Source organism: Schistocerca americana, chromosome 4 (assembly GCF_021461395.2).
Source record: "Schistocerca americana isolate TAMUIC-IGC-003095 chromosome 4, iqSchAmer2.1, whole genome shotgun sequence".
In the NCBI taxonomy this organism is placed as follows: domain Eukaryota; kingdom Metazoa; phylum Arthropoda; class Insecta; order Orthoptera; family Acrididae; genus Schistocerca; species Schistocerca americana.
In genome coordinates this window covers 449,378,700-449,393,152 of record NC_060122.1, presented here as the reverse complement: position 1 = coordinate 449,393,152, position 14,453 = coordinate 449,378,700, and the positions used below count along the sequence as shown (strand labels likewise).

Below are 14,453 nucleotides of genomic sequence, written 5' to 3'. Positions count from 1 at the left end.
GCCAGATTTGCGGCGATCTCCTGTCCAAACGCTCCAACTTGTCTGCGCAGATGTGGTTTGAACCCACAGATTTGAGAGGTTTCGCTCAAACCTCCAACTCCAACTTCCAGGTTTGCACACACCTCAGGTTGGTGCAAATCTTCTGTCCACACGCAACGATCTGTCTGCGCAGATGTGATGTGCGCAGACAGATCGTTGCGTGTGGACGGGCCTTTACTTTTTCCTTCTCGTTTATATTTTATTGCTGCAGTATCATTCTCCAGTAGCAGGATACAATAACATTCTTTGCTGGAGAATCAATTCTGCAGTCAAAATTACAAAAATTTAACTGAAATCTAAAACAATGAAAAATTCCCGGGTTTTTCCCAGTTTTCTCCCGGATGAAAAAATTCCCGGGTTTTTCCCGGTTGTCCCGGGTCGTATACACCCCGTCTTCAAAACAAACAAACGAATAACAACTGTGCTCCCTACAGGCTGACAGAAACTACACTTTACAGTTACGAAAACATGATATTACGCCTCTTAAATATAAAAAAACACATGGAATTTAAGAATTAAACGAAAACAGGAAAAGCTAACTACCTAACTTGGTGCTCTGCTGGTGCATAATAGGAACAGCTGGAGCCAGCTTTTAAGCCCTACAACAACAACAAAAGTCACAATTTTGATATTTTATTGTTTACATTATGTCTGAATTAAGAATTTGTTAGATCTAATTTTTGAAGATGAAGAGCAAGACCAAAGGATACTAACAAAATGTCAGAATTATGGGATTACAAGGAACAATATTCCATACATATTGACTAACCCTCAGCTATCACGTGAAAGTAAGGCAGTGACATTATGTCCAAATATATTTTCCCAGCTATTCTACTGGAAACGGATTGGACATGGAACCAGTGGGGGTCACAAAAAAAATGGTTCAAATGGCTCTGAGCACTATGGGACTCAACTGCTGAGGTCATTAGTCCCCTAGAACTTAGAACTAGTTAAACCTAACTAACCTAAGGACATCACAAACATCCATGCCCGAGGCAGGATTCGAACCTGCGACCGTAGCGGTCTTGCGATTCCAGACTGCAGCGCCGTTAACCGCACGGCCACTTCGGCCGGCAGTGGGGGTCACATTTTGCTACGAGCACATGATTAGTGCTTTTCTTTTATAGATCGTATACTAGGTGTATTTTTGAGCCTAAGACGAATACGGTGCTTTCAGGAGTGAGATGACCATATCTTATTCCCAAGGAATTCTGATACAAAATGTTATTTGTAAGTCAGTCGTGTGTGTGTGTGTGTGTGTGTGTGTGTGTGTGTGTGTGTGTGTGTGTGTGTGTAGTTCAAGGAGTTTCCTTGTTTCTCACTCTCCTAATCTGATTCTTTATTAGTAATTTGCTGTGTAAGGTAGGATGTAGTCCCAGCGTTAAAATTGTAATTTCAAAGGTCACAAGAACTGTTTTAATATTTTGCATTGTCATCTCCTAATGAGTTCTGTGTTCACAAATAATGGGAACTATTTTGCAAATACACAATCACATGCCATAGCCCTGCGTAAGTCTCACAGAGAAATACAAAAATACAATTACACTACTTCAACTTAAGTCTACTTATTGATATGAGACAAAAGAATTGCAGATCACTTATCACTCTTCAGATTGCAGGCAAATCAACAGCTGGGCTGTGCACATTTTAGATTTTTGAACAGAAAATAATATATGGCAGTGTATGTGAGGTTGAAGGAAGGGGTCAGGAAGCATTCTCAGAATACTGTCTTGTCACATTTAGGTTATAAGTTTGTTTTTCCTTCTTCTCTAAATGACACGTTTTATAATACAAATCCTGATGAATGCCACATGTTGTAGTGCCACAACATGACACAGTGCGCAATGTAGAAGAATTTTATGGGATCTGACTATGGCTGTGAATGTGTAAGGACATAAATATTGCATTTTTGTTAGTAAAAAGATGAACAGAAAATTATCAGATGTTCCATTTTCAAACCTGAGTAGAGGTGCCAGATATAATTAGGGTCTTGCTGACTGATCCAGCTAACAGGGCATTGATGACCCATGTTATTTTCCCTCTGTAGACCTACCTTGTTGTTGTATATCATCTCAGTTTGTACTCCATCATTAATGATCTTATTATCTTATGATCTAACCTTTCTTCATTCATGTTCGAATGGGCTTGTATGTGACTGTCACTTGTGTGATCACAAGAGTGATGATTCCAAAGTATATTTATTATGCTGGTCAGGGGGTCAAAATCATTGACAATATCATAAGGATTAATCCCAGTTTGTTCAAATTTTCTGAATTTCTACCTGAATTGTGCCGCCTCCTAAATTTTTGGTCATAAGTGGCTGTCTATTTCACCTATGTGGCAAGACCAGTCCTGTATTAGGTGTACAAACACTGTTTACAGTGATTTCCCTAAATCGCTCCAGGCAAATGCTGGGATGGTTCCTTTCAAAGAGCACGGCCGACTTCCTTCTCCGTCCTTCCCTAATCCGATGAGACCAATGACTTCGCCATCTGGTCACCTTCCCCGAAACAACCAACCAACCACTGTTTACATTGCATTCTGTTGAGATTTCTGTAGCCACCTTAGTAAGAAGAAAAAAAGATGCCGGTATTGGGAGCAAATATATGGGATCTTATTTTCTGTACATAGTGTAAATACACCCCCCCCCCCCCCTTCTGTAGGTAAAGTCACTAACACACAGCCATACAGTGGCACTCGACTCAAAATCATGGTGCTGGATAATTTTTTCTACCAGTATTTGGCTGGCATGTAGAGGAGAGGTGGTTGCATGCAGTTTCTGATCTGCAGTCTTTACACCAATGTCCTGAATTGCAGTGTCTCATGAAGGCATGTGATACTGTTGATGGTGATCCACCCGTCAGATGGGATCATTTAGCTCAGCTGACCCCTTCCCACTATTCATGTGAAGGTGGCTATGTACTGGTATCGGGTTTTGCTCTTTCCCTTCCCTTCATCCGGAACAACACAAAACTAACAGTATGCTTCTGTACAGTGCTCTACTCAGGCACTACACTTCAGGAAAAATATTTCTTTGTTACATGTCAACACTTCATAACAGAGTAGTTCATTCGTTGAAGAAAGCCTTCGGCATCATTCATATACAGTTTAATTCTTTCCCAATTTTCAATTTTAACATGTTAGTTGTATTCCTATCCGTCATATTCGTCTTTACTTTGTTTCATTTTTGACTATAGAATTTATAGTCAGCAAGTCGAAGTCTACTTTACATATGGTCAGGATGCCTATGACATCTGCAAACCATAGCACTGGTATCTTTTTCCCAGAAGCCTGTTTTACTCCACTAAAAATTGTCTAGGTAAAGTAATACATCGCAACCAATGAGAACGCCTTTCAAAAACAAAAGGATGTATTGCCTTTTTTTTAAGCTCAGGATTGAACTCATGTTGATTATTCAGTCGTACGTGGCGTAATATAATCAGAGTTGTCTTTATTATTATTTTCTTCTTTCTCGAATTTTAAATCCCTTAATATTCTGGCAGTATCGCTGAAGCGTGCAAACTGGCGTCAGTATTCGAGTTGCTGACAAGGCGTCTCTGACAATGGAGCGCGCTCGGACAAGCGAACGTCCGAGGTATGTGGCGTAACTTCAATATTTATTATGACTCCAAATCGTGAGCTGGCAATGTTTTGGCAACCAATTGCATATTGCTGTCTTCATCATCAGCAAAACAGCACCGCGGGTTGTGGCTCATTCGCATTCATGGTTCACGTAAGAGACTGGCAGCGGTTTTCTAAGGCCGCCGTCGACAGCGGGATTGGCGCTACATACAGGCAATTCAGTGATATGTAAGTAGCACCAGCACGTCCAAACGTCAAATTACTATAGTACGACCGAAATGGTCCCAAATTATCGATTGTTTAGAAATATCCAATACACAGGCTGTTCTAAAAATCACCTTGTTTGAAATTCCAGACCACATCCTATCCTGAAACAGCGTAGGGTTTTAACCAAGAATTTCCAGGCGTTTAACACCAGCAGTGATATTTTATTTCAGTCGTCTGTGCAGTAACGAAGTACTATTGAATTGTACGAAGTTTAGGTAATCAAAATAATAACACCGCCTTACACCACTAACATTGAAAAATATTCGCATGATCCGGACCTCATAATTATATACCTTTACCTGTTATCTAGATCATATACACCGTTCGATCAGCATGGCAGTACTTAGTTCACAAAACGTAATGAAAGAAAAAATATGAAAGGAACAAGTAGTTAGGAGCTCAATTCTAATTTTGTACTAAGCTAACGTAACATTTGTTCTTTAGCTATGGGACAAGACAAAATTAACGAAACGTAAAGTTTTGTATTGTTATGCGAAACAGAATATCGCGACAACATTTAAACAGTCGGCAGTTTGTTTTTTTAAACTTCGTGTTGTCAGGCAGTTTTTCTGTTGCGGGTAACGAAGTGACATTAGCTTTAGCACTGAGTATTGAAAGTGGAAGTAAGTCGCTACAAGAATATGTGTAGTTCTTATTCGATCGCGTTTTGCATCAAAAATTCAACACTTTGAGTGCTAGGATGTATAAAACAGAATGCACATTCGGTTAGACGGAAAGACGACGTTTCATACCTCTCGATTCCTATTCGAGAAGGAACGTTATACAAAGCCCCATTTCAGCATTCCGATTACGACTTTCGGTCTTTTCCGCAAATTACTTCTGGCAAATGTCAGGATTGTTCGTTCAGTGAGGCACGGTCTTATCTTTCCAAGTCCTTCTCCAAATTGGAAAGTTCAAGAACTAAATTTAATTTATCGTTGTTACCTTCCATTCAAATACTCTGGTATTGCTTGAAACGCAAAGTCTGATTAGCCGCAAGCCGCAGTGTCGAATATTTCAAACGAAAATCTGCAGGCCGAAAGGGTGGCGGAGGGGGAGAGAGAGAGAGAGAGAGAGAGAGAGAGAGAGAGAGAGAGAGAGAGAGCGCCTTATGGGGTTGTAGCCCCTAACAGCTGCAAGGGACCATCAGACAAATTATAAAATGTTTTGTAAATGGTGTGAATGCAAGAAAGGCAAGTTTAATTTATGGAAGTATCATACTATTGTGAGGAGGAACCATTTCCTACGTTTCCAAAACATTCTCCCTCCCATATTATGGAATGTAAAGTCAAGTCCGACATCATACAGGTTTTTGTAATGTGCGAGTTGTTTGCTCTTCACGTTTTGATATATTTATGTCACAAAATATGTAATAAAACAGTTTATGTGGTCGAAATAATTGTTTCATAACATACTTACAAATTTTCAAAAGGAAAAGAAGAGTATCCTGCTTTTGGTAGTCAAGTCAGAGGTTACAATGAGACCAACCTCAGTGCTTGGAAATTTTTGGGACTGATGCCTTAGAAACAGTCTAAATACGCTTAGATACCAAATAGATTCGTTCTTGATACAGTGGCAGATGCCCATGACAAAAATATAGTAAATATACGCATTTCATTGGAGTGTTAGAGAAAGTACAACTTTACCATAAAGGCCCACGAGACTGCTGCGTCTGTGGAATAAGTGTACACACATTGAAACCCATGAGAAATTTATATACTATAAAGAACATGTGTATGGTAATGGGACAAGGGAAATCTGCCTCCGCCTTCCGATGGACAGCAAATGTGAATGTACTTCGAGCGATACCAGCAAACAGTTGTCTCCGGTTTTGTTGCTACTAAAGAGAGAACACTATCCAGTTTTGTGCTACTGAAGAAAACACTAGTCTCTCTCTCTCTCTCTCTCTCTCTCTCTCTCTCTCTCTCTCTCTCCCCCTCCCTCCCTCCCTCCCTCTCCCTCTCCCCCTCCTCCATCCCCCCCCCCTCAACCAACACCTCTGTCTTCCCCCCTCCTTTCTCTCCTCCCTATCCTCTCTTCACCCTCCTCCTACACTCTGCCCTCTGCCTCCCTTCCCTCCCCCTTCTCCCTCTGCATTCCTCCCTTCCTTCCCCCTTCTCCCTCTGCATTCTTCCCTTCCTCTTACTCCCACTCCTCCCTTCCTTGCTCTCCCTTCTCCCTCCCTGTCTCACCTCCATACCTCTGCCTCCTCACATCCTTTCCCTCCCCCATCCTTGCTTTCCCTTTTCCTCCCTCCCTTTCTTTCTTTCTGTCTCCTCCTCTCACCTTTCCTCTACTCCCTCCTTTCCTTCCCCTCCCTCCATCCCTTTTCTCCTCTCTCTCTCTTTTCTCTTCCTCTTTTGTCTCTCCTCCCTCCCTTCCTCCGAATCCCACCCACCCTTCCTCTTCCTCTCTTCCTTCCTTCCCCTCCACCCTTCCCACATTCGTTCCCTCACTCTCACCCATTTTCACCCCCTCATATCTTTTCACCCCGACCTCTGTGTTTTTCCTCCATTCCCCTCCTCACCTTCCCCTCCCCATGTGCTGTTTGGATCCCCACTGCCATTGCTTCTAAGCCTGTTAATTGCAGTAGGGCAAAAGATGTGGAGCCCGCAGCTCGTGGTCGTGCGGTAGCATTCTCGCTTCCCACGCCCGGGTTCCCGGGTTCGATTCCCGGCGGGGTCAGGGATTTTCTCTGCCTCGTGATGGCTGGGTGTTGTGTGATGTCCTTAGGTTAGTTAGGTTTAAGTAGTTCTAAGTTCTAGGGGACTGATGACCATAGATGTTAAGTCCCATAGTGCTCAGAGCCATTTGAGCCAAAAGATGTGGAGGTTCAACATTAATTTTTAAGATTACACTAGAAAACACTGAGAAAATGGTTTAAAGAATAACAGGTCATACTCTGAAAAGCAAAATTCACAATCTGGTTAAGCCTAGGCATCGTGTGTGCATAACAACAGCATAATAAGAAAGGTGACTAGATTGGTTGTCTAAATATTGTGCATAAAAGTTGAATCAACAATTCGATTGAACACCGGGATTGTTCTATTCAAAACTGCTGGGCCAATTTCTTTCTCTGTAATTGTCTGATCTAAGCTTATTCTCCACCTCTAATATCATTGGTGGGGAGTTAAAACTTGCTCTTCCTTTCAGTTTTAAATATTAATTTTCCATGCAGCTTATCTTTCTCATTTTCCTTTAAACAGATTATAATCGCTTGTAGTTGTTAGAGGTGTTTAATAGGAGTTTTGTAATAAATATGTCTGGCAATCTGTAAGCTCATTTTGTGCCCAAGACATGCAGTAAAATACTCGATTAAGAAATCGAGCCTCCGCTCTCAGGGAAAGGAAAAAATGTAGTGTAGCCAGGAGTGTCTTCCTTTTAAGAAAGTGATTTAAAAGTTGGTATTACTCAGGTTTTTAACAGGGGCGGAACTGGAACTTTCTTATGGCTAGTTACAAGCCACCATTCATGTTCCAAAATATTAAAAATATTCCATACCCCCAGGTCTAGACTCCCTATCCTATGGGTGCCCTTCGTAGATGCATTACTTGATGTAACCCCACAAAAAGAAGTCTAATGGCATGACAGCAGGAGATCGTAAGGGTCGTGGGATGGGATTTTCTGACCCACCAACCTCCAAGGAAGTAATGATATTTAAATTGAAACCCTTAGCTGCTGACAGATGCTGTTGATATACATCAATGGGGACAGCTGAAAACGTGTGCCCCGACCGAGACTCGAACCCTGGATCGCCTGCTTACATGGCAGGGCACAGAGGATAGTGCGACTGCAGGGACTTATCCCTTGCACACTTCCCGTGAGACCCACATTCCCAACTGTCCACAGCCTACGTTCATAGTGTTCCTAATGGATGGCTCTGATGGATAGAGCGTCTGCCATGTAAGCAGGAGGTCCCGCGCTCGAGTCCCGGTCGGGGCACACATTTTCAGCTGTCGCCATTGATGTATATCAACAACACCTGTCGACAGCTAAGGGTTTCGATTTAATTATCATTTCATTCTAGAGAAGCTGCACGGTCATCAATGGTATGTGTTCTTTCGGGAACAGATACCATCTTCATACTCCAAGGAAGTGTGTCATCTAGCACATCCTGCATGTTCAAACTCCAACATGGGTACGCCATCATGCTGGAAGATGATGGATGGCTGCAGCTCTCAGTCTGCGGTAGCAGGAATTGTTCAAGCATGTACAAATAGACATTTCTCATTGTGGTTTTCTCTGCAAAGAAAAATGAGCCTGTCACCCTACTGAGCATTAAAACAAAACAAACATTAAGGTTTGAACTGCCACAGATGTGTTCATATATGTTGTCTGAGTTTTTGGAGCCCCAAATTGTAACGTTGTGGCAAATCACATGTCCAGAAATTTGGAATGTTGCTCTAACTGAAAACCGGTCCTTTTTCAGGCTGTCATTGTCCGCATCTATGGTCAACAGCATAGAACACATGAATGAATGCCACAGAAAAATGATTATTTGGCTGTAATGCTTGGACAATTTTCACTTTGTATGCAAAAGGCATGATCACTTATGTAACAATATGTACAGTTGGTCTCAATTCCTGCAATTCATGTGATCTTCAACGAACTGACTGCTGGGGGCTGTGCTAAAATGCTGTTGGCACTCAGTCAACATTTGCTTGAGGCCCAAGCAGACATCACTTCAGAGGAAGTCTGTGACATTTCATTTTTAAGTTTCTGAACCACCTCATTATGCTTGTTTATTTCGGTGGTGCCATCCCATACTGTCGTTGATACCAGATAAATAATTGCGCCTTGTCCTGGTTGTTGCCATTTTGGTGCACACCAACTGAGATCTGCAACAAAGGACAAAGGAAAAAGCTTTGAGAGCTAAATCTCTTACAAGAACATGAAGTTTTATATGTCTTATAGTTTCCAAGTTACGATATTTTGAAATAATAGCAGGACTTTGCAGACACACTACATTTTTTGCTGTCCATCCAGTCATAGTAATGATCTCATGCCACCAACAGTAAATACTAATTGCAACTATTTTTCTAATTTGGAAAACTGGCAAGTAAATTTCAGGGTTCTGAGGCCTGTTTCTGTGATGAATAAATATCTTCAGACAGTGAAATTTGTGCAAAAGTATAATTTCTTGGACCTTGAAAAGATAACACACTATAAACTGATACCATGAAACAAAACTGGCATTACTATAGTGAAAGGTTAGTGGTTAACAGTTATTGTTATCAGAAGAACTCTTAAGAATACCAGTTTCGTTTGTCGTAACTTACAGTTGCGGAAGTAGACCATTGACTAATCTAGCAGGGAAAATGAAAGTTAAGAACTGAATGTACTTGGTGTATGAATTACAATTAGTTAGTTTGATGTTTCAGGGATCATTTTCATGATACGAGGGCGGTTCAGAAAGTAACCTCCGATTGGTCACAGTGCGGGTTGTGGGGGCAGTAGCGACGCCATCTGCGCGTTCACGCACTCAACAGGTCAGTCGGCATCAAGCCATGGTCGAGTGAACGTCGTACCTGCGCTAGTTTAGTTTTTGTGGCAGTTTGAAATGTGTGCTGCAATAGAAAACCCCGCCAAATGTGAAGTGCGTGCTGTGATAAGGTTTTTTACAGCCAAAGGATATTCTGCAGCAGCTATTCATCGTGAGCTTTGTGCCGTGTACGGACCAAGAGTTATGAGTGAAGGAGTTGTCCGTGAATGGGTACGTTTATTTAAAAGTGGACGAGAAAACATTCATGATGAAGAGAGGAGTGGTAGACCATCACTGGTGACTGACGAACTCGTTCAGACAGTTGATGCAAAAGTTCGTGAAAATCGACGTTTCTCAATGTCGGAGTTGTCTACTGGTTTTCCACAGATTTCTAAGACTCTCTTGTACGAGATAGTGACAGCGAGATTGGGTTACCGTAAGTTCTGTGCACGATGGGTGCCCAAAATTCTTACCGACCACCACAAAACTCAAAGAATGGCCTCTGCATTAGACTTTCTGTCACGTTATGAGGACGAAGGAGAACCATTGTTAAACAGAATCGTGACCGGTGACGAAACCTGGATTAAGTACGTGAACCCTGAGACAAAAGAACAATCAAATATGTGGGCACATTCAAATTCGCCTACCAAACCAAGAAAAGCCTCGCAAGATTTTTCTGCCAGAAAACTGATGGCAACGGTGTTTTGGGATGCCAAAGGGGTGTTGTTGGTTGAATTCATGGAACGTGGTACGCCCATTAATCAAGACGTGTACTGTGAAACAATAAAAAAGTTACGACGGGCTATACAGAACAAACGCCGTGGTATGCTGACTTCCGGTATCGTTTTTTTGCACGATAACGCCCGTCCTCACTCTGCTCGCAGAACAACGGCCCTTCTTGAGTCCTTCAAGTGGGACGTTATCAACCATCCACCTTACAGCCCAGACCTGGCACCAAGTGATTATCGCCTCTTCATGCATTTGAAGAAATGGCTCGGGTCACAGCGGTTTGATGACGACGAAGAGCACAAAGATGCGGTCACAGGCTGGCTCCAGGCACAAGCGGGTGATTTTTATGCAGAAGGAATTTCAAAGCTTGTGAAGAGATACAATAAGTGCCTCAATCGCTATGGAGACTATGTAGAAAAATAGTGCAAAGATGTAGTTGTAAGATGTATATATTAAAATATTTTTATTTAACTTGGTGTATTTTTTTAAATCAACCGGAGGTTACTTTCTGAACGGCCCTCGTATATTGCAATGATGTGGAATGAGTGATTTTGCATTCACATCTCAAGTTAGTTTGTAGAATGGCTGCACACTAAATCTTTATAACTTAAAAAAATATCTTTACTAATGTGAATTAGTAATTTCTATCCACCAGCTTTTATAGGTTACAATAATAGATATTCTTGGATGGAAAGGAAGGAATTGTTAGTTTGTTTTCAAATTCTACTTTACTGTCCGACATTTTATATCAATGGGTAAGTGATCAAAAATTGTAGTGGCACCATTGTGCACACCTTTTTTGTGCTAAAAACAACCTTACTGTGGGCAAGTGAATGTCTCTCTTTTTTCTTCTGCTATTATATTTGTGTACATCATTGTTCCTTTTGAACTCCAGAGAGTCATTTATAATAAACTTCATGATGGGTGTTTTGGCTACTGCTTTACAGTACACTTATTCCAACTCCTTAAACAAATGCCTATAAGATGATCATGGATGAGCACCACATATTATTCATACGGCACATTTTTTAACAATAAACACTTTCTTTTGTAAAGATTAGTTACCCAGAAAAATATTCCACATATTAATGAATGGAAATTGAAAAATATGTCTACTTAATGATTTGCAATGATTCTAAGTGCAAAACTGATTGAACCAAGTTGTTTTAAGAGTTCTAAAATGTTCTTTTTCCAGTTTAAATTCTCATAAGTATGGGCGCCTGAAATTTCTTCCCTATTTATTATTTGGCCCCAATGTGTCACTCTTACCATTGGTGTAGTGCCTCTGGATGTGCAGAACTGAATATGTTGTCTTTTTAAAATTGAGAGACAGAGACCAGTTGCAGGAAACCAGTCAATGACACTTTTAAGAACATTGTTTACCATTTCTTCAGTTGTTGTAAGTACACTTGGATTGATTACAATACTAGTGTCATCTTCAAAAAGAACTAGTTCTGCTTGCCGTATATCAGACATAATATCATTTCTGATATGAGGAACAATGGCAGATCTAAGATTAAGCCTTGAGGAATCCCATACAGGATCTCGGTCAGAAGGATCTCCCTAAGCACAACTTTTTTGTATTCTTTTGGTTAGATATGACATCCATTGATTGGCTATACCATCAAGTCCATGAAACCTCCATTTACCTGGGAGAATATTGTGATATGAATTTATCATGGAATGGATTAAATTTTATGTCAGCACCTGGTTTATTATAAATTTCATTCCAGGTCATCTCTTGTAAACTTTTCTTAAAAACATTTGTTCTGGAGTCATTAATTATTCTAATTGTTTTCCACAGAGGATTATCAGTACTGTCTTATTTATACTAGCTAAATGTGCATCACAAGCAGAGAGAGTTGTATTAACACGATTCACGTTGTCCGTTGCACTTCACATCGTGTAGACCGGTAACTGTCTACTAGGCATGCCCAATGTAAAACTGACTGTGCACGGCCCGTGCTGCCTGAGTTGTTGTTGTTCCGCTGGCAGAGGGCGCGGCCGAATTCTCGCGTGCCCTCTGGTGGACAGGACTTTACTTGCGGCAACTACTGTCCGTGACGCGCCGTGCCGATGTGTGCCTCCCACGACCTTTCTGGTGGCTACTGCACTCCTCGTCCTTCGGGGGGTGAAGCCACTGTGATCCACTGCGTCGGAAGGTGGAGCGTTCTGCAGTAGCGATGACCTCCACGTCGATTGGAATGCTGGAGTCGGGGGGGATCTGCCAACCCTCGAGCCGGAACCTTCGAATACGGTTGGAAGTGACCCACACGAAGAGGCCTCCGTCGTCCCACCACCGGAGCCCGGGACAGAACGGGCGGCAAGCTGTCGAACTCTGGATCCCGTTCCACCTCGGGAGGGGCAAGACCCAGTGGCGGGGATGATGGGGAAGGCACGATCACAGGTGAACCAGCCTCCTGAGAAACCGGGCCGGCTCTTGCTGGGGCATCTCTAATGATGACGATGCCGGTGCTGGAGCTACTGGAGGCTGCCAAGGCTGAGAACCATTGCATGGTGGCGAAGTCACAGGTGGGAGGGGCAGTAGCGTCCCCTGAGTAAACAACATGGATGCTGGCAACGGGGAAGCCGGCACCTGAGGGGTCGGAGGGTGGGTGCCCAAACGTGGACGTAGCTGATTTTGGTGACGACGTACCTCCCGGTCCTCCGCCTGCAAGGTATAGAGCCGGCGGCCGTTGCGGTGCAGGACCACCACCGGTATCCAACGTGGATTGTGACCAAACCCACGCGCCCAGACCGGCATACACAGTGGAAAGCCGGGTACCCCGGTTTGCAAGGATCAGGCCGGAGGTGGTGCAGCAGAGTCCTAGGTAGGAAATTCGTGCACATACTTTTTCATCTGCGTCTTAAATGTGCATACCATGCGCTCGGCTTCCCCATTCGATTGTGGATGAAAGGGGGGAGAGCAAATGTGCCGAATACCCAAGCACTTACAAAAATCCTGGAAGGTCTGCAAAATAAACTGAGGTCCATTGTCCGATACCAGGGTGACTGGCAGACCTTCCACAGAAAAGATTTTTGCGAGTGCCTGGATTGCAACTTCTCAAGAGGTTGAGGAGCAGTGAATCACATATGGGAATTGGGAATAAGTATCAATGACAATGAGCCAAAAGCCATTGAGAACCGGGCCCACAAAATCTATGTGAACACGTTCCCATGCCTGGGTTGCAGGCAGCCATGAAGAGAACGCTGACCTGGGAGACGCCTGTTGGCTCGCACACTGGGAACAGGCGCCACTAAGTGCTCAATTTCTCTGTCAATACCGGGCCAGTACACATGTCTGCAAGCCAAGGTTTTAGTACGGGAACACCCCAGTGCCCGTCATGTAATAACGTGAGGACCTCCCTTTGCAAACTTGCAGGAACAACCACGCAAGGAGCTGGATCATCGGTAGCCAGAAGGAGAACTGCTTCCAAGACTGATAGGCAGTCTCGTAGAATAAAATAATCACGAAGAGGGTCCGAAGCCCGGCCTGGAGGTCGGGACGACCACTCCTGCTGAACGAGGTGAACTACTTGCCGGAGAACCGGGTCAGCTGCTGTTTCCCTGGTGACTCTAGCGGGAAGCCATCAACCGCTTGGCAGGATGCCACTTCCAAATGAAAACACATAATCTCCTCCCGATCGAACTTAGGATCCGGGCCCACCAGAAGACGGGAAAGAGCGTCAGCGTTCGCATGCTGTCCGGTAGGGCGAAAATGAATGTCATAATGGTACTTAGAGAGGAACAAGGCCCAGCGCTGCAGTCTGTGGGCCACCCTATGCAGAATCTGAGAGGCGGGGCCAAATAACGATATTAATGGCTTATGGTCAGTGATTAACTGAAACTTCGTACCATACAAGAAAGGGTGAAACTTGGTAACAGCGTAGACAATGGCCAAAGCCTCTTTTTCCACCTGGGAGTAATGGGCCTGCGCGGGACTAAGAGTTTTAGACGCAAACGCCAGTGGCTGCTGGGAGCCATCCGCGTTGCGATGGGCCAGGACCGCCCCCACCCCATACTGCGAAGCATCTGTAGCCAGGAGCAATGGCTTATTGGGGTCAAAAGTAGCCAAACAAGGTGCTTACGTGAGGAGGCCCTTCAACGAGGTGAACGCGTGCTCGCATGCAGGCAACCAATCAAAAGGAACGCCCTCGCACAGAAGGCAGTACAGGGGGCGGGCTATGGTGCAAGCCCTGGGAATGAACCAGTGGTAATAGTCAATCTTGCCTAAAAAGGCTTGTAACTCCTTCAGCGAAGCAGGCCGCGAACTCCTTCAGCGAAGCGGGCCGCGGAAGGTCGACGATACCTTGGACCAAACTTCCTAGCGACTGGACGCCGTGCTGAGAGATGG

At 43.5% G+C, this 14,453-nt stretch overlaps 1 protein-coding gene and 1 long non-coding RNA gene across 2 annotated transcripts in view; one reads left to right on the top strand and one right to left on the bottom strand.

The window, feature by feature from the left end:
- Positions 1-14,453, top strand: part of LOC124612239 — a 234,963-nt gene that overhangs the window by 22,161 nt on the left and 198,349 nt on the right. The window lies entirely within an intron of this gene.
- The window catches only part of LOC124612240, a 46,065-nt gene continuing 39,974 nt past the window's right edge, over positions 8,363-14,453 (bottom strand). Inside the window, exon 2 of the long non-coding RNA XR_006979511.1 lies at positions 8,363-8,726. This is a non-coding gene — a long non-coding RNA (uncharacterized LOC124612240). The remainder of the gene's footprint in view (positions 8,727-14,453) is intronic.